The sequence below is a fragment of the Lissotriton vulgaris genome, chromosome 1_1 (assembly GCF_964263255.1).
Source record: "Lissotriton vulgaris chromosome 1_1, aLisVul1.2, whole genome shotgun sequence".
NCBI lineage: Eukaryota > Metazoa > Chordata > Amphibia > Caudata > Salamandridae > Lissotriton > Lissotriton vulgaris.
Window position 1 is genome coordinate 236,681,164 of NC_141685.1, and position 17,988 is coordinate 236,699,151.

A 17,988-nucleotide genomic window follows, 5' to 3' on the forward strand; every position below is an offset into this window, starting at 1 on the left:
GGTTACCTTCAGCCCTCCTTCTTGGTGTCAATCATTGAAGGAGGGATCACTGTCAAATAGTAGTGATATAAAAAGGTGCTTAAGTGAGAGTAGGTAGGCTTTATGGGCTAGCACCCGCCCATACCCACACTCATTATAAGAGATAAAGTACCTCTATTTTTTATTTTTTTAGGATATGGCAATTGTTCTCAGATTTTCCTGTTTTATAATGAAGCTCAGTCAATCTCTATGCGCCTGTTAGAAACTGAGTTGGTGGTTGACTGAGGTATGAGCCTTAGTTAAGCAACAACCAAAGTCCTGGTCAGGGTAAGAAACAGGCAAACTCTAAATTAACCCGTGCTCACCCTCTAGTAGATTGACACAGTCCAGTCAGGCTTAACTTACAGGAAATTTGCAAAGTATTTGTGAAAAACTATGAACAGTAAAACAGTGAAAACACAACACAAAAAGATTCCCCACCAGGTTAGAAAAGTAGAGGTTAATTTAATAAATAGAATAAGACCAAAACAACAAAAATCCAATTCATAGAACTGGAGATATAGAATTGCAAAGTTTTTAGATAAAATAGTGCCTAGAAGCAAAAAGCGCTATTGGGGATCCATGGTCATGCCGGACCCGGACAAAGTATCAAGTTCAGTCTGACCCCTTTAGAGTGGGGGTTGGCTACGGGGACCCAGTTAGTCCCGATGAACAAAGTACCTTAATCCTGGTTACGGAGTGTTGCGTCGGTCTGCTACAAATATGTGTCGAGCAGCTGAGGCCATGCGTCAGTTCTGAGAGGCAATGAGGCTACGGTTTGAGGTCCTGAAGCATCGATGTCGAGGGTCAACCGGTCTTGGGATGCGGAGTCCTGTGTCAAGGATGAGAGGTGCAGCAGAGGCGATGCATCGGTTCTGATGAGCGGTAAAGCTGCGATGCAGAGTTCCGTCATTGAGGCTGCCATCAAGGAGCTTGCGCCAGGTAAAGTATCATTCAGCAGCGGTTTCAAAGGCGATGCGTCAGTCCCAGATTCATGAGGCTGCAGCAATTCAAGTCTTTCGCGATGGGTTCAATCCATGTAACATCGGTGAGGCATTGGTTTTGCTTGGCGAGGCGCCACTCAGCCGAGAAGATGTGTTGGTTCTGTTCATGGAGGCTTCACTTACCATAGAAGATGCATCGACTCAGCTGCCAAGCACCTTACACCCACTTTCAAGCGTCCAGTGGTACCTGCTTCTTACCGGTGGTGGGGGAGAGAAATTAAGGGGAGTGATGGGGGAGGGGATGAAATCAAATTTAAACAATCACTTACCTGTGTGCCATCACTGCTGCCCCTCGGTCCTCTTTGCCTCCTTCCAGGAATCCAGGGCAGGAAGCAAGAACTCAAAGCACCTAAGCGTCCACGCCCCCCTAAGCCAATCACAATGCTGGAATGCAGCATTGTGATTGGTCTGAGCGCCGTGGCTCGACACTCAGATGAGGACAGGGAGCCTGGGCATGTTCGCCTCCCAGGCTGTAATGCCAAACTGTCATGCGCACTTAAGAGAGTGTGAACCATTCCTCCAGCTCCTCTGTGAAAGCCCAGCCCGCCCCTCCCCAACCCAGCTGAGCAACATTGGAACAATAACAGGGAGTAATTATTATTTAATTTTTTCCTTTTGACCTACTCAGTGCGGCGAAGCGCCTCCAAATCAATTGTCTCCAAAGGCTCGAAAGGAGCAGATTGTAATGAAAGTAAGACCAAAGGAAGGTCCCAAGGAGGAGGACATAGGATAGGACGGGGCCGCTGGAAAGACAGAGACTTAAAGAACTGCGCCTCCAAAGGAGCCACCGAAACCAAAGGAAGGACATGAAACGCCCAAATGGCGGGTCACTGAGCACGAATAGTAGAAATGGGCAAACCCAACTCAAAACACTCATTCAGAAAATCAAGAATGCAAGCCGGGTCCAAAGAAGCCATAGACAAATCATGACGAAGATACCAAGAAGCAAAGTTGTCCCAATGCTTAGCATAGGATTTTAACGTAGAAGGCCTCCGGGACTGCTGAATAACACCAGCAACAGCTAGCGAACAACCACCATGGATCAGGGAATCCCTCTCAAGTGCCAGGCCCGCAGACCCAGGGATCTGAACACAGGAAGCGGAAGCAGAGGGCTCAACAGAGGGAAAGGCATGAATGGCAACGTCCACCCCGGTGTCACAGCTAATAACAATAACATGGGAAACCACGGGCGACGACTCCACCCCGGAACAAAAATAAGGACAAAGGAACCCTCCCTCTTGATTTTCTGTAAGACAGCTGGAATCAGGGGAACAGGGGGAAAGGCATGCAAGAGGCCTTGCGGCCATCGGAACGACAGAGCATCCACCCTCCAAGCTTCTCGGCAAGGCATAATTGTGCAAAAGCAGCGGACCTTGGCATTGGACCGGGACGCGAAGAGGTCCACAATCGGAGATCCAAACATCCACCTCAACTTCCTGAACATCAAGTGTGTCAGGGACAATGACCCCATGAAGGGAAACACACGGCTCAGACAGTCTGCCACAGTGTTCTCCCGACCAGGCAGATAAATCGCAGACAGGGACGCCAGGTGTAACTTTACCCAAGAACAAATCCGGCAACTGAGGCAACTGAGGAAAGAACCCTGCAACCCCCCTGATGGTTGATATACGACATCTCCACCTGATTGTCCGTCCGAACCTGCACAAGGTGACCCAACAGAAGATCCGAGAAGGCCAACAGGCCCAACTGAACCGCCTTCAGTTCTTTGTAGTTGGATGAACAGGATATCACAGATTGAGACCAAACCCCTTGCGTCGTCGAATCCCCTATAGTAGCACCCCATCCCAACAGGCTGGCATCAGTAGTGAGAATCCGAGACGGAAGAACCAGAAAGGGGGGACCCCGAGACAGAAGAACCTCGTCCAACCACCAACCCAGGACCACCCGAATCTCGGTTGACACAGGGATCAATACACTCATATCTTGAGAACAGGGGACCCAATGCAATAAAATGTGGGAACCGCCGGATACATGTGTAGGCGAGACCAAGGTACCATCACCAAAGATGCTGACATGAGACCCTGCACCCTCAACCACAGTCTCACAGGATCAGAAGGACCCAACAACAGGGATCGAACAGCGGAGATCAGAGTCATAATCCGAGCAGGGGGCAGGAACACCATCCCCAACCGAGTCTTGAAAAGTGTTCCAATGTAAGTCAAATCCTGTGCAGGAACCAGGCAGGACTTCGGGACATTCACCAGGAATCCGTGAATTTCCAGGACATGGCACACCCTCCGGACATGCAACTCCACCTTAGAAAGAGAAGAAGCAGAAATTAAAATATTGTCCAGATATGGAAAAACACTTATGCCCTCCCCATGTAAATGGCCAACAAGAGGGGGCAGAACTTTAGTAAAAACCTTGGGTGAAGAGCAGAGTCCAAAAGGCAATACCTGAAACTGATAGTGCCGACCCAGGACGCAGAATCGTAGAAACCTCTGAGAGTCGGGGTGTACAGGCACATGGAGATACGCATCCCGTAGGTCTATCGAGGCCAGAAAATCCCCTTGAGAAATAAGAGGAAGGATCACCTGGAGAGAAACCATCTTGAATTTCTGATGAAGAATGAAAGCATTTACCCATTTCAAATCCATCACAGGTCTAAGATCCCCTGTGTGTTTGGACACCAGGAACAGAATAGAATAAACTCCCAACCCCAAATGATCCCCGGCATGGGAATCACGCTCTTTTTTGCACTAGGAAACCGATGCCGTCCAAAAGCGCCACCCTCTTCAGAGCGTCTCTGGGACAAGGAGTGGACCTGAAACAGTCTGGGGGAGTCTGGGTAAATCCAAGACGAAAACCGTTGGAAATCACCTGAAGGACCCATTGATCTGAAACAGTCTTGTTCCCAGAGTCCAGGAAGAAACTCAGACGACCCCCAACTGGACCCACTCCAGGAGCAACCCAGTCATGATTTTGTAGCGGGAGAGTAGGAGGCAGAAGGAAGGAGCAACCCGGCCACGCCCCCTCCCACGAAAGGGCTGATGTGCACCGCCCCTCCATGAAGGACCAAAAGCACTCTGTGACCTAAAAGCATGGAAGCGACCAGCCTGGTCAGGTGCAAGCAGCTTACGGTCTTCCGCCGTCTTCTTAACCATCTCATCCAAAGGGGAACCAAACAGCTTCACACCAGTAAAGGGAATTTTCATCAAAAGACCCTTCTGCGCAGCATCAGCCTTCCATGAGTGGAGCCACAACTGTCTCCTCGCAGCGACAGAAGATCCTGCCACAGAAGCATCCGCCCCTAAAGAATCAAACGAAACGTCAGAAAGCAGACGAACCTGCTGCTCCATCATAGCCAGCGTAGAAGACATATATTCCCCCTGGTCCATCAATTCCGCCAACGATTGAAAATCTTTAAGCAAAGATTGGATAACGTAAGAAGAATAGGCCGCTGCCCGGATGGAAAAATTAGTAGCAGCAAAAGTGCGCTTCAATGCACTATCAACCTTACAATCCACCGGGTCAGCAGGAGAGGAATCCTCAGAAACAACAGTTCCATCAGAAGACATACTAGCCATCAATGAATCAACCTTTACTGAGGAAGGAAACTTCACAGAAAAGTCCTGCAAAGGATAACGCTTATTCAAAAAACGAGGAAAAGCGCCCTTGTCCACATCCTTCCACTCTGTCTCCTAAACCTTCAAAACAGACGAATGAAGGGGCAAAGATTCCGGTTCTTGGCGCTTATATTGCGCAAAGAAATCATCCTCCAATTCCACAACAGAATCAGGAAAAAACAAATTTGTGCGAATGTGACCAAGCACCACCTTCAGGTCGGCACCCTGCACAAAACGTCCCTTGACGTCCACATCTGCCTCCGCATCTGAATCAAGATCAGGAGCAGCATCAGTTTTAGCCTTCTTAGCAGGAGGAACAGCCACTCTATCTTGCAAAGCAGCAGCCACCACAGAATTAATCATTTTTTGCAAGACATCCAAAGAAGGAAGTGCTACCCCAGAATCAGAAGCGACATCTAAGGAACCAGGATCAGTCACAAGAGACATACCTCTCTCCATGACTACCAAAAGCAAGTGAACCAACACAGGCATCAGACGGCAAATACGACCGTCATAGAAGGCCGTACGTCGCTAGGCAACACCAACTAACCATCCCACTGCACGCCCATTAAACAACGATAAAAGCGGAGGAAGTCCGTGCGCCCACCTAACAAAGCCGCCAGACCCACAGCAATCCTACAACATGCAGCAGAGTAAAACAAGGTGAGCAAACGGAGAAGCTCAACAACTCTGAATAGCAACGGGGAAAAAGCAACATACCAGAACCTCGCAGTGTCCGTTATGCAGAACGCGTTATAAAACGTCAAAACTTCATCAAGCATTTGCAATGCAATAGGTCTCGCATTAGGAAATTTTGAGCTATTGGTATTGTAAATGACAAATATATTATTTATGTGTTTGTTTTGAAAATAGCTAAATTAATAGCGTTGTCATTTACAATGCCAATAGTTTTACCTTTTGAAAACGTGACACCTATAGCATTTGTAATGCAATTTGTGTTGTATTTACATGACTTAGATGTATTAATATTACAAATAACAATTGCTTTTATTTTTTTTGATAATTAATACTTAAATAAAAGTTATTGTAATTTATAATGTCAGTAGCTTAAACTTTTGTAAATAACTTTTTGGGAAAATTATGTTCAGTGTATTTTATTGTGATAAAAAATCCAAGAACAGCAGTGAAATATTAACATATTTTTGTGACATTTGTAATAAAGCTTGAAACATTGAGAGAACATATTTGAACCAGTTGTTGTTGAATGGTTGCACAGAGTGATGCTGTGGTGTTCAAGGGTGCTGAGTGATACTGTGGCCTTCAGTGGTGCTGAGTGATGCTGTGGCCTTCAGTGGTGCTGAGTGATGCTGTGGCGTTCAGTGGTGCTGAGTGATGCTGTGGCGTTCAGTGGTGCTGAGTGATGCTGTGGCATTCATTGGTGCTGAGTGATGGAGTGTGGAGAAGTGTGGCTCACTGGTTAGAGCAGGCAGAACCTGAAGCAGAGGTCAGACCTGGGACCAGGGTTCGATTCCCGACGCGGCAGGGTGTTGAGCTCAAAACGTCCACGGACTTGATAATTCTCGCTTTGGTGCCTGACCTAATCATGGGTTCACACTCTGCAACTCTGGGCATTAAGCTTGCTTAATCTGCACAACGGCCCACCTGCGGCGGGATACCTGGCTGGATGCCCTGTAGGGGCTATCTCACAGGGAAAAACCAGGATGGGTTCCCAAGGCAAGCGCGGAGATACCCCTTCGGGGGTCGATTCTGGTGCTATATAAGAAATGTTGTAATAATAATGCTGTGCCATTCAGTGGTGCCAAATGATGCTGTGGCATCATGACACCAGATGTAAGGGACTAGCTATCGATCAAGCTATGACACTCCTACGTTGGTTAAAAATAGACCTTGTTAGCAAGTGATGGAATTCTGGCCTTTGCGTTGTGGACAGTTGTCAGCTTTTCGAAGCGGCTGAACTGCCGGCATTATTTAGAGCCCTTCGCAATCCCCCTGTATGCAGTACCTGTTCCTCACGTGCAGGTGGCAGAGAGAGTGGGGTGTAGAGAGAGAGGGGTGTAGAGAGAGAGGGGTGGAGAGAGAGGGGGGTGGAGAGAGACGGGAGTGAGAGAGAGACGGGTGTAAAGAGAGGGGAGAGAGGGGTGGGGTGAGAGAGGGGTGCAGAGAGATGGGAGTGAGAGAGAGAGCGGGGTGCAGAGAGAGAACCCTCACAGACCCCACGCAGAGAGACAAACCCCACTGACGGTACACCACACAAAGAAACAAGTGTTCCAGAGGGGCAGTGATCCTACTGCACAAGTCCTTCCCTTATGCAGTTTTGAGTGTCCAAACGGATGATTTGGGCAGGTTTTTAGTAACAGAGGGGATGCTAGAAATGATGGTGAACCCTTATTCTATTAACTTCTGAATAATCCACCGTACTCCTCAAAAAGCCCCTATGAACTCTGAAGCACCAACCATCACAACAAAATTATAGAAAACGCTCACTTGATCATATATGCAAGAGGGCATGTTCGTCAAACGTGTAATGCATAATAGGAGAAGAGAGAAAGAGAAAAACCCTTACACAGTTTACTTAAGATAGGTCATCACTAAGGAATAGAGGGGCCGCTCAATATCTCAGTTAGGGAACATCTAGGACAGAAATGCGCCATTTAGTGCTCTTATTTTGACCATGCGCGGGAAGCCTTTTCCGTTCACCTTCTGTTAAATGATTGAGATGGTTCTTCATTTAATGTTTCATTCCCGCAATCCGAGGCCACAGGCAAATCCAATTTGTCAGATGTTGCAGAGTCATACATATTCTTACCCTTCCAAAAAAGTATTTCAGTACTGCTGATTTCAATAAACTTTTTGGTTTCAAGGAGTTTTGGAAGAAATTGTACTAGTCTTGTTTTTACGCCTTCTGCGATAATGTATCTTAAATGCAATTCATACTTAAGTAACTTGCTTTTGCACAATTTAATTTGTAACTTTTTTATCCCTGTGCGTTGCAAATAACATTGACTAGATGGAAAGCTAAGTAGAACTTGCTAGAATTTCACTCGTAACTTAAGGATCACTGCATATTTCAACAGCAAGCGTTTAATTTAAAGCACCATCATGTCCGGAGCACTGTATGAGCATTCCACTTTGATAATTTTATTTCTTCAATATTGAGAAGAATAGTACTAAACGTTTAGGAGCCAGAAAGCTCCTTCACAATTGCCATGTATACACAACAAAGAATAAAGACAATTGTCCATATGTTGGGCTGTAAATTAATACATTTGGGCGCATTCGTAATGGCAAGTGTTTTTTTGTGTTATGCAGGGTTTTAAGTGGAAGGAAAAAACTGCGCGGGGGGCTCTCAACGGGGCGTGGCCGCAGTAATTAAGGCACGGCTTAAAAACATGCATGCCAAAATTGTGTACTTAGCATAGTTTGCCCCCTGACTGGCATTTTGCTGTTTCGGTCATTACATCCAGCTTTAGGATACAAGCAACATTATACCTACAACAAGCCAGGACTATTGGCTTTATCAATGGCTCTTAGTTGCCTAAGATAATTATGCAACAGCTATGGTTTTGTTGTATATAATATTGAAAATGTTTGCGTTCTGAGATGAGACTGTGAAAGAATGAAAACAAGTCTGTTTGAAGTTGCATCAAAGGCTTTGGACAGTGGTACGGCTGCAGAGTTGAGATTTTTTTTGTACCCTGAGGGTGAGGGCAAAAATGGAGAACCCAATAGGAGTCCGTCTCTGCACCTGTTTTTAGGAACTGCCATGGCTGAGCACCGGCAAGACCTGGCCCACTTAAAGCCATGGTCTTTTGGCCAGTGCAAAAGTTATTCACTTTCGCTTTTGTGGTTCTCTAGGACAGGAAACGACAAACGAGCTGATCCAACTGCAGCTTCCATGCGCCGCTTGCACTCGTGTAATAAAAGTACGTTTAGTGCAGCTAAAGGCAGCGCTCATTAGGCCATTTGAAAAAAACACCCATTTCAAACAATTAGCACAGCCAAATACTCCTGATTACAGAAATAAGAGCTTTCGTTATGATATGAATGCGTGCTATAAACAATAGATGTTAATTAGCGGGGACCAATGTGCCTAGATTTATTTACACCAACACGGATAGTGGGAGTGTGGGAATTAGCGGGAAGAAGTCAGACAACAGCTGGAGGATGGGGACTGGAAGGGAAAAAGCAAATTAGGCAACGAGAAGGTGGGAGGGAGGCAAGGACAACAGGGAGGAATAAAAAAATAAACTAGCAGGTTCACGCTCTCTGTCACAATTCCAGGGTGTTTCTCAATGTCAATGTATCATATCCTTATCTAGGGTGACCAGATTCTCAAAACAACAGGGGCGAAAACAGCCCCATAAGCAGGAGGGAGGAGGAGGCAGCCCGAGAGGGAGCGAAGAGCAGCTGTTAAGAATAACAAGAAAGAAGCTCGGCTCAGGATAAAAAGAAATCGCTAACGCTAAATAAGCAAAACCAACAAGCAGCACAGGGAAATCTGCTGGTGACGGCCCGAATGTAAGAGAAGGAGGGGGAAGCCTGCTGCCGATGGCTGCTTTACCTGAAGGTGGGAAGTGCAGGGCTGGTCGCGGTTGCACAATCATGGGAGGCCCATGGGTGACCAGTGATGAAAGAGAGGGGGGAGGAGAAATCCGAGTAAGGCTGTGTGCGGGAAGAGAGGAACAAATGGCCGTGAAACAGGGGGTGGGGCAGCGGAACCCTTTGATGTGGCCTGGCGGCCGTGAAAAGAGAAATGCTGCTGCCAGGGGGAAGGCTCGTGCATGAGAGCAGGTCACGTGATTGTGATTCACGTGAACTGTCCAAAATCCTCTGGAGGAGAGCCCTTGGCCTGAAGTGGTTTAGCTGCATTAGGGCTCTTTAGGTCGAGTTTACTCGAACCTATTACTGCAAAACCAGAAAATTCCTAACAGGCGGATTTCAAACAGTTCATGAGAATAGAATCACGTGACAAGCTCCTCATGCACGAGCTTGCCCGAGCCTTCCCCCTGCCAGCAGCATTTCGCCTGCACTCGGCCCACCCCCATCCCTCTCCATATGGTGCGCTCTGACTCAGGCCAGTACCTCTCCTCCCATAATTATTCACTGCATGGCCGGCCGGCACATCAAAGGCTGCTGCTCCCCATGCGTCTTGTCACCCGCCTCCGCAATGCCAAGAAAACACAAACCCAGTACTGACTGCTCATATATTACCCCACAAGCAATCAAGTATTCCGTTTTTTTTCTGACAGATGCATTCAACCAATGAAAGAAGTTTAATGTATATAGAATTTTTTATGCACCACCATACATCGCTGGGCTGCTGGTTCTATGTGGTGGAACGAGGCAGCAACTCCCTATCGAGACTGAGAATTACACGAAGTAGTCGAAAACCAGGGAGCACGTCAATGGCAACATGATCATTTAAATAAAGGCGCAAAAATCCTTGCGCGTTACCGAGCAAGCTGTGGGACAATCGAGACAGTCGTGTACTATATCCAGAACAAACTAACGGAAACTTGTGAACCCCCTTCTATGAAATGTTTCTTGGTTTACTGAGCGTTTCCCGCTCCTTGTCCCTCGCTCTCTCCGTTTCCCGGCACATGACGGCTTTACAGCCGCAATAGATGGCACCTTTATTCACCACTCCATATAATTAGAGCTCCTCTTAGTCGTCTCCAAAGTCATTGCTGGTTTACGGCGGGTTTGCTCATGCAATACATTTTACTTTTAAAAACCTCACACATTGCGATCCACGCAATGTATGGCATATATGCAGGTTGCTAATTCTCAACTTTTATCCTAAACGTATATATTGGTTTAATGTATGCATTGGGAAGTGTGCATTGTAAAACTCTATCATTTACCTTGCAGTGAGCACTCACGCGGTGTGCGCTGTTGTCGTTCACCGGTGAGTTACAAGCTTTCCTCTCCATATAGCGCCTTCCTGTGTGTGTATTGTGGCGCATCGGTATTTCCTGAGCACTTCCTGCCTCCTTCCAGCTGCTCCTGGCGCAGTATTGCAGTACACTGGTGATTTACACATGCTCTAGTCCTTACCGTACGCTACGTGTGTGTAAAGCATGCTTGGTGTACTTTACTCCATCACCGAGACGCAGGCACTGTATTGTGCATGGAGTCAGGTGTAGGAGCTTTAGTCCTTCTTGGTCAACCACAGAGGGTACTTGTATAATGCACACAATGCCCGCATTAAATGAGCAATTAAGGCTTTTGGAGTGTGTTATATCCCATGTATGGTATTTAAACTGTTTCTCCTAGTCTGAAATGTTTATAACGTCCTAATGTTCAAATTATATATGCATTTGCGTTCATGCAGTCGATGACATCACGTTCATTCGTACTTTACACCTGCTTGCCTAATCAAACAAACCAGGGGTGCATTCTGTAAATTACACGTGCATTAGGGCTCATGCAGCGCAAACTTCAAAGCTTTTTCTACTGGAAGAGTTGTCTTACTCCGGCTTAAATGGGATGTAATTAAAGTACAATTATTCATAAACATTCCTCGGGAATCAGCTATGAACATTCAGGAGTAAATCTCTTATAACATAGGAGGAAGCCACAAATAGCCATAGAAAACAATTTATGAATAAGAGCAAAACTGTGGAGTATTTTATTGATTTTACTGTACTGCTGTTCCTCCGAAAATAGTTTTCATATACTTTGCACGTTCTAGCACTTTTACTCCAGTCACACCAGATCGATATTGGTGCAAGATAGTGGTGCTTATAAGTGTCAGAGGTTGGAGAATGAACACTTGTGATTGCCCACAATGTTACTTTTGTGTGAGAGTAAATCTACCCCGCACTGGACTTGCCCTTACCCTCGCAGAGCTGCCCACCTTTACAAATACACCCTCATTTTACGTCAGTGCAATGTATGCTCGCATTGAACACATTACACACACGTGGAATGTGTAGGTTGTGTGTCTGTGAATGACTATGAGCGAAGTGTGCTTCACGCAGGACAGACTTTCAGGCTAAGCCTGAATTATGCTTGGTGAACAGAAGGGTTCACCCCAACAGCTCCTCGAAACTCAAACATTTTCAGAATGTAAGGGAAGAAAATGGAAGAAATGCCGGCCGGCACATCAAAGGCTGCTGCTCCCCATGCGTCGCGTCACCCTTTCTCCCTTGTTGTTAATTAAAGGCATTGAATGTGGCTGGCTGAGGCTGCTGATAGCATCGGCACTGCCCTGGCAGCTAATCTGACATCAACATCTACGACTGACACTTCAGTCCCTTTGCCTTTGTCCGGATGTCTAGCCATTTCCTCCTATCTTCTTGTCTGGCCATTTGCCAACTGTCTCCTCCCTTTCCTATGTCCTCCTGTCTGCCTTGTTCCTTCCTCCTCCCGAATGTCCTTTCCCCACTCCTTCTATCCTTTTGCCAGTCCTCATATCTGCCCTTCTATTCTGACCCACTGCCGGTCCCCTCTAAGCTGCCCTCCTCCGCATCCTTTTATCCTTCTTCGCGCAATAAACAGACCACGCAGTTATAGGCGTAAAAGGCCATTTATTAGACCAGAACTGCGCATAACAATAGAACAGTAAACAATAACAGCAAACTCCCCAATCATACATCCCCCCCATTCGTTTCAATCATCCATGTCATCACTGAGCCCTAGCGGCTCCAAACACCCTCCTCTTGTCCGTCAATCACCCTTCCAGCCCCCAGTCATTGCCAACTTCAAACAAACTTCGATCCGTCCTGCGCCAAGTCTCCCCCCCAAGGGATGGGTATGCCCGCTCTTGACCCCCTATCCCTTCGAAACCTGCCTACCGCAGCTCTGGCCTAAACTGGCAACGCAACCGACCGTCCCAAGAACCACCTCCAAATGCCGGGTGGGTGGGCGGCCTTTCGAGCTCCCTCCCGATGGTGCCAGGCGCAGAAAAGAGGAAGATCCCTTCCTCCCCCGCGCTTAAGTACCCACCCCCTAACTCCTCCCCTTCCCCTGCCTGGACTATCCCCTGCGCGAAAGACCCCGGGGAAAGACTAGTCTGCGACTCTGCTTTCCCCGGGGCCCGGCAGTTTACTGCACGTTTAATGCTCATTTGTTTGTATTCTCACGCCTAAAACGGAACAAAAGAGGAATGCATTTAGGTATTTACAAACACGTTTTCAGAAGCTCTCCCCACTCGTTGCCTGCTCAATTACCCCATAACAACTGTGTTTCTTGCCACTATATTTTGTTCTATTTTCTCATTTTAACTTATGTTGTTTGGGCATCTGGTCGTTTTTGATATGTCCTGGAGTTGGGTGTTTGGGCCTCGGTTAGGCAGAGTGTGCCATCAGTTCTGCAGCAGGAAAGCAAGCTGGACACGGATGTTACTTCTACACTTCTTTGTTCCTGTGACTGCCCCTGACACAGGGACGATTCTGACTTGGAGTAGCTAGTGTACAGGCTCCATTACCAAGCTATATACTATACACTCTATACCCCATAGGCAAAATGTACGCATCACATTCCATCTACCAGCACTCACCCTCACACACCATCACCCCCTCACAACCCCTCACACACCTATACTCACCCTCACACCCTAACAACTCTCACACACCCTCACCCCCTAACCCTCACACCTTCTCATCACACACCCTCACATCCTCACACCCTCACCCTCAACCGCCCTCAAACACCCTCACACACCCTCACACCCCCTCATCCATCCTCACACCATCGTTCACCCTCACACCCTCATCCCCCTCACCCTCACAACACTCACACCCTCACCCTCACACACCCTAACACCCTCACCCTCACACACCATCACAAACTCTCACACCCCCTCATACAACAAATCAGCATCACACACCCTCACACAACCTAACTCACCCTATCACCCTCACACACACTCACATCCTCACTCACCCTCACACCTCACCCCCTCACCCTCACACTCCATCACTCACCATCACACCCTCAAACCCACATCCTCACACACCCTCACACCCTTACTCCTCTCACAACACTCACACCCTCACTCACCCTCACACCCTCAGCCTCAGTCACCCTTACACACCCTCACACCCCCTCACCCTCACACCCCCTCACCCTCACACCCCCTCACCCACACATCCCCACACCCTCACACACCGTCACACCTTCATCCTTACATGCCCTCACTCACCCTTACACCCTCACAATACTCAAACTCAACCCTACAACTCAACCCTCCAAATACAACATCCAAATACACCCTCCAAATACAACATCCAAATCTACCCTACAAATCCAACCTCCATCTACAACTCCTGCCTCCAAATCCACCCTCCAAATAAACCCGCAAAACAACTACAAAAGCCAAGTCCACCCTCAAAATTAAACTACACCCTACAACTCAAACATACAACTCCACCCTCCAACTCCACCCTCCTACTACACCGCCCAACTACACCACCCTCCAACTACACCCTCCAACTACACCCTGCAACTCAACGCTCCAACTCAACGCTCCAACTCAACGCACAAATTCAACGCTCCAACTCAACGCTCCAACTCAACGCTCCAACTCAACGCTCCAACTCAACGCTCCAACTCAACGCTCCAACTCAATGCTCCAACTCAACGCTACAAATCAACGCTCCAACTCAACGCTCCAAATCAACGCTCCAACTCAACGCTCCAACTCCACCTCCACATTCCAACTCCACATTCCAACTCAACGCTCCAACTCCACGCTCCAACTCCACATTCCAACTCCACCTCCACATTCCAACTCCACCTCCACATTCCAACTCCACATTCCAACTCCACATTTCAACTCCACATTCCAACTCCACATTCCAACTCCACAATCCAACTCCACATTCCAACTCCACATTCCAACTCCACATTCCAACTCCACATTCCAAATCCACCCTCCAAATCCACCCTCCAAATCCACCCTCCAACGCCACCCTCCAACTCCAACCTCCAACTCCACCCCTCAATGCCACTTCACCAATCAATGACACAACACCACTTAATGCCACAGCACCACTCAATAACTCAGCACACCACAACACAACAGCACCACTCAACGCGACAGCACCACTCAACACCACAGCACCAGACAACGCCACAGCAACACTCAACGCAAAAGCACAACTTAACGCAACAGCACCACTCATCGCAACAGCACCACTTAACGCAACAGCACCACTCAACGCAACAGCACCACTCAACGCAACAGCACCACTCAACGCCACAGCACCACTCAACGCCACAGCACCACTCAACGCCACAGCACCACTCAACGCCACAGCACCACTCAAAGCCACAGCACCACAACGCCACAGCACCACTCAACGCCACACCACCGATCAACGCCACACCACCACTCAACTCCATAGCTCCACTCAACGCCACAGCACCACTCAACACTACAGCACCACTCAACGCCACCGCATCACTCAACGCCACCGCATCATTTAACGCCACTCAACGCCACAGCAACACTCAACACCACAGCACCACTCAACAAAACAGCAACACTTAATGCCACAGCATCACTCCGCAACACTGAAGGCCACATCATCACTTGGCACCACTGAAGGCCACAGCATCACTCGGCACCACTAAAAGCAACAGCATCATTCGGCACCACTAAAAGCCACAGCTTCACTCAACGCCACAGCATCACTCTTTGCAACCAATCAACAACAACTGGTTCTAATATGTTCTCTCAATGTTTTAAGCTTTATTAGAAATGTAAGAAAATAATGGTAATATTTCACTTATGTTCTTGGATTTTCCTCACAGTAAAATACACTGAACATAATCTTCCCATAAGTTATTTACAAAACTTTAAGCTATTGCCACTATACATTAGAATAACTTTTATTCATGTATTCATTATTAATAAAAATAAAAGCCATTGTTATTTATAATATTAATACTTCAAAGTCATGTAAATACAACACATATTGCATTAGAATGCTATAGGTGTCACGTTTGCAAAAGTTAAAATATTGGCATTGTAAATAACAAAGCTAATAATTTCGCTACTTTCAATACAGACACATAAATAACATATTTGTCATTTGCAATACCAATACCTCAAACTTTCCTAATGCGAGACCTATTGAATTGCAAATGCTTGTTTTCCTATTCCTGCGGAATAGGAAAGGGTCGAGCCCTAAAAACGAGTCAAAAAGACCGCTAAAGCAGGTCAAAGACTCACGTGTCCCCATTATGGAAGCCAGATCCCATGCGAACCAACCTCCATGAAACTCCGAGTCCTCTATAGCAGCATGAGGAGAAAGCGGTAGATGAGGGGAACAAAAAAAAATTAAATACAGCAAACACTGAGGGGCAGATTTATGAGTTCTGGCGCATCTCTGCAAATCAGTAGGGATGCGCCAGAACTGATGCGTCACGCAATTCCCTCCTTGCGGCACCACAGATGCGCCGCATTTACAATGCTGCGCACCATGGTGCAAGGAAGGGCAGATGCGTGACGCATCTTGTGGTGTACGGGTGGCGCATTGCTGGAGTAGCGTCGCAAGTGCGACGCAACTCCTGCAATGTATAGAGACCACCCATACATAACGTGGTGCGTCACTCCTTACGCCTGCTTCAAGCAGGCGTAAGGATTTGACGCAGCAGCCTCGTAAAACTGACTCCGTGAAATCTTGTAGATTTCACTGCGTCAGTTTTACGGGGCTTTCCTACGAGGGAACGCCCACCCTGCGACAGAACGCCCACATGAAACCTAACGCAGGTATCATGTGGCGCAGGGCTTTACAACGTGACGCATCTGCCTAGATGCGTCACGTTGTAAATAGGTCGCAGGGATGCGCCACGTTGCCGCGCCGTTGCGTGACGCCCTACTTACCCGCATTTCAGGCACACAGCACTCGGAGTAGTGCAGAAACGAAAAAACCCAATGCAGAGGAATGAATGTAATGTATGGAACTGAGGTAGGATAGTAGTTGTGATAACTTTATTGTGAAGCATATTTTAGGTATAATACGGCAGTGCAATGAAATTGTAAAATAAATTAAATGAAGTAATAAAATCTATGGACAAAAGAAAAGAAATGCCCTCTGTGAGGCTCGAACTCACGACCTTCAGATTATGAGACTGACGCGCTGCCTACTGCGCTAAGAAGGCTCTGAGTTTACCGTTTGCACAGCGTCTCTATGTACTGTGCCAGTGATGTCTGCCTCATACATGATATATTTAATGTGCCTTCAAATGACGCCGCTGTAGCCTGTCTCTGTCTCTATCAGTAGTAAAGAATGAATCCTGAAAGTATTTTTAAACATGTCGCGTGAATTGCAATGAGAACTAATAAAAGGATGGTGTTGGGAGCTGGGCTCTTTCTCGCCCGCAGATCATCAACAAAGGGAGAAGAGAAGCCGCTTCCCACGAGGCGCGATACCCTCAAGGCGCTGCAGCTTTACCTCTCTCCAGCCGTGGGGAGTAGTGAGACACCCCCCACGAGGTGTGAGACCCTCAAGGCGCTGCAGCTCTACCTCTCTCCAGCAGGGGGAGTAGTGAGACACCCCCCACGAGGTGTGAGACCCTCAAGGCGCTGCAGCTTTCTCTGTCTCCAGCAGGGGGAGCAGCGAGTCCTTTCTCCTGTCTCTCCGCCTAGAATCACTTCACTCTATCAGCTCCCGAGAGCGAATCTCAAGCTTCATTTCATTGCAGGATTTCTGTCTGGTACGTAAAATACTGAATATGTGCCTGTGGCTCATACGGTGTTTGTATACAGAACTCACACCCTGAATTCCCAGCGGTTTCATAGTGTAGTGGTTATCACGTCTGCTTTACACGCAGAAGGTCCTGGGTTCGATCCCCAGTGGAACCACTTTTATTTGAAGATTGATTTCATAAACCACGTCCACCGCTTCTGGGCACGAAGCCAGCAGAGTTTACACTTTTCATATGTGTGTTTTTAATCTCTATCCTCCATCTCCACTCCGCTTATTCTTGAATTTCATATCATGTTATGGGTTATTCCACTTTGCTGAACCAATAAGCGCAGTTTACAATCTAGACATTAGCTAAGCCAATAGGTCCGTCTAGCCGACGCAAACCGATTCCCTGGTTATTTTTATTGCAAGCACTAGCCACAAGATTTACGAGAATAAGAAAAAAACTGCTCATATGGCCATCTAGTTTCAATGAAAACATATTTAAAAAAAATTACATGATTTTAATAGACCCATACATGTTCTTCGTAGTAGGCGAGTGAACTTAGAACAGGAGCAAAACAGTTTTTCAGTTTTAAGGCATATTGCAAGAGAATATTATTCATAATTACGCAATGAAAACGCGTTGTTGTGTTTGAATTACTTTAATCTGGAGAGGTAGGTTAAACATACAAGGAGAACTACAAAAATAAACAAGCATTTGCAATGCAATCGGTCTCGCATTTGTGAAAGTTA

At 47.1% G+C, this 17,988-nt stretch overlaps 2 non-coding genes across 2 annotated transcripts; one reads left to right on the top strand and one right to left on the bottom strand.

Moving 5' to 3' along the window:
• Positions 1-16,632: 16,632 nt before the first annotated feature.
• TRNAM-CAU (transfer RNA methionine (anticodon CAU)) lies at positions 16,633-16,705 on the bottom strand. The gene has a single exon. It is a non-coding gene; the product is annotated as a tRNA-Met (tRNA).
• A 630-nt stretch (positions 16,706-17,335) lies between these two features.
• Positions 17,336-17,408, top strand: TRNAV-UAC (transfer RNA valine (anticodon UAC)). The gene has a single exon. It is a non-coding gene; the product is annotated as a tRNA-Val (tRNA).
• The last annotated feature ends 580 nt before the right edge of the window (positions 17,409-17,988 follow it).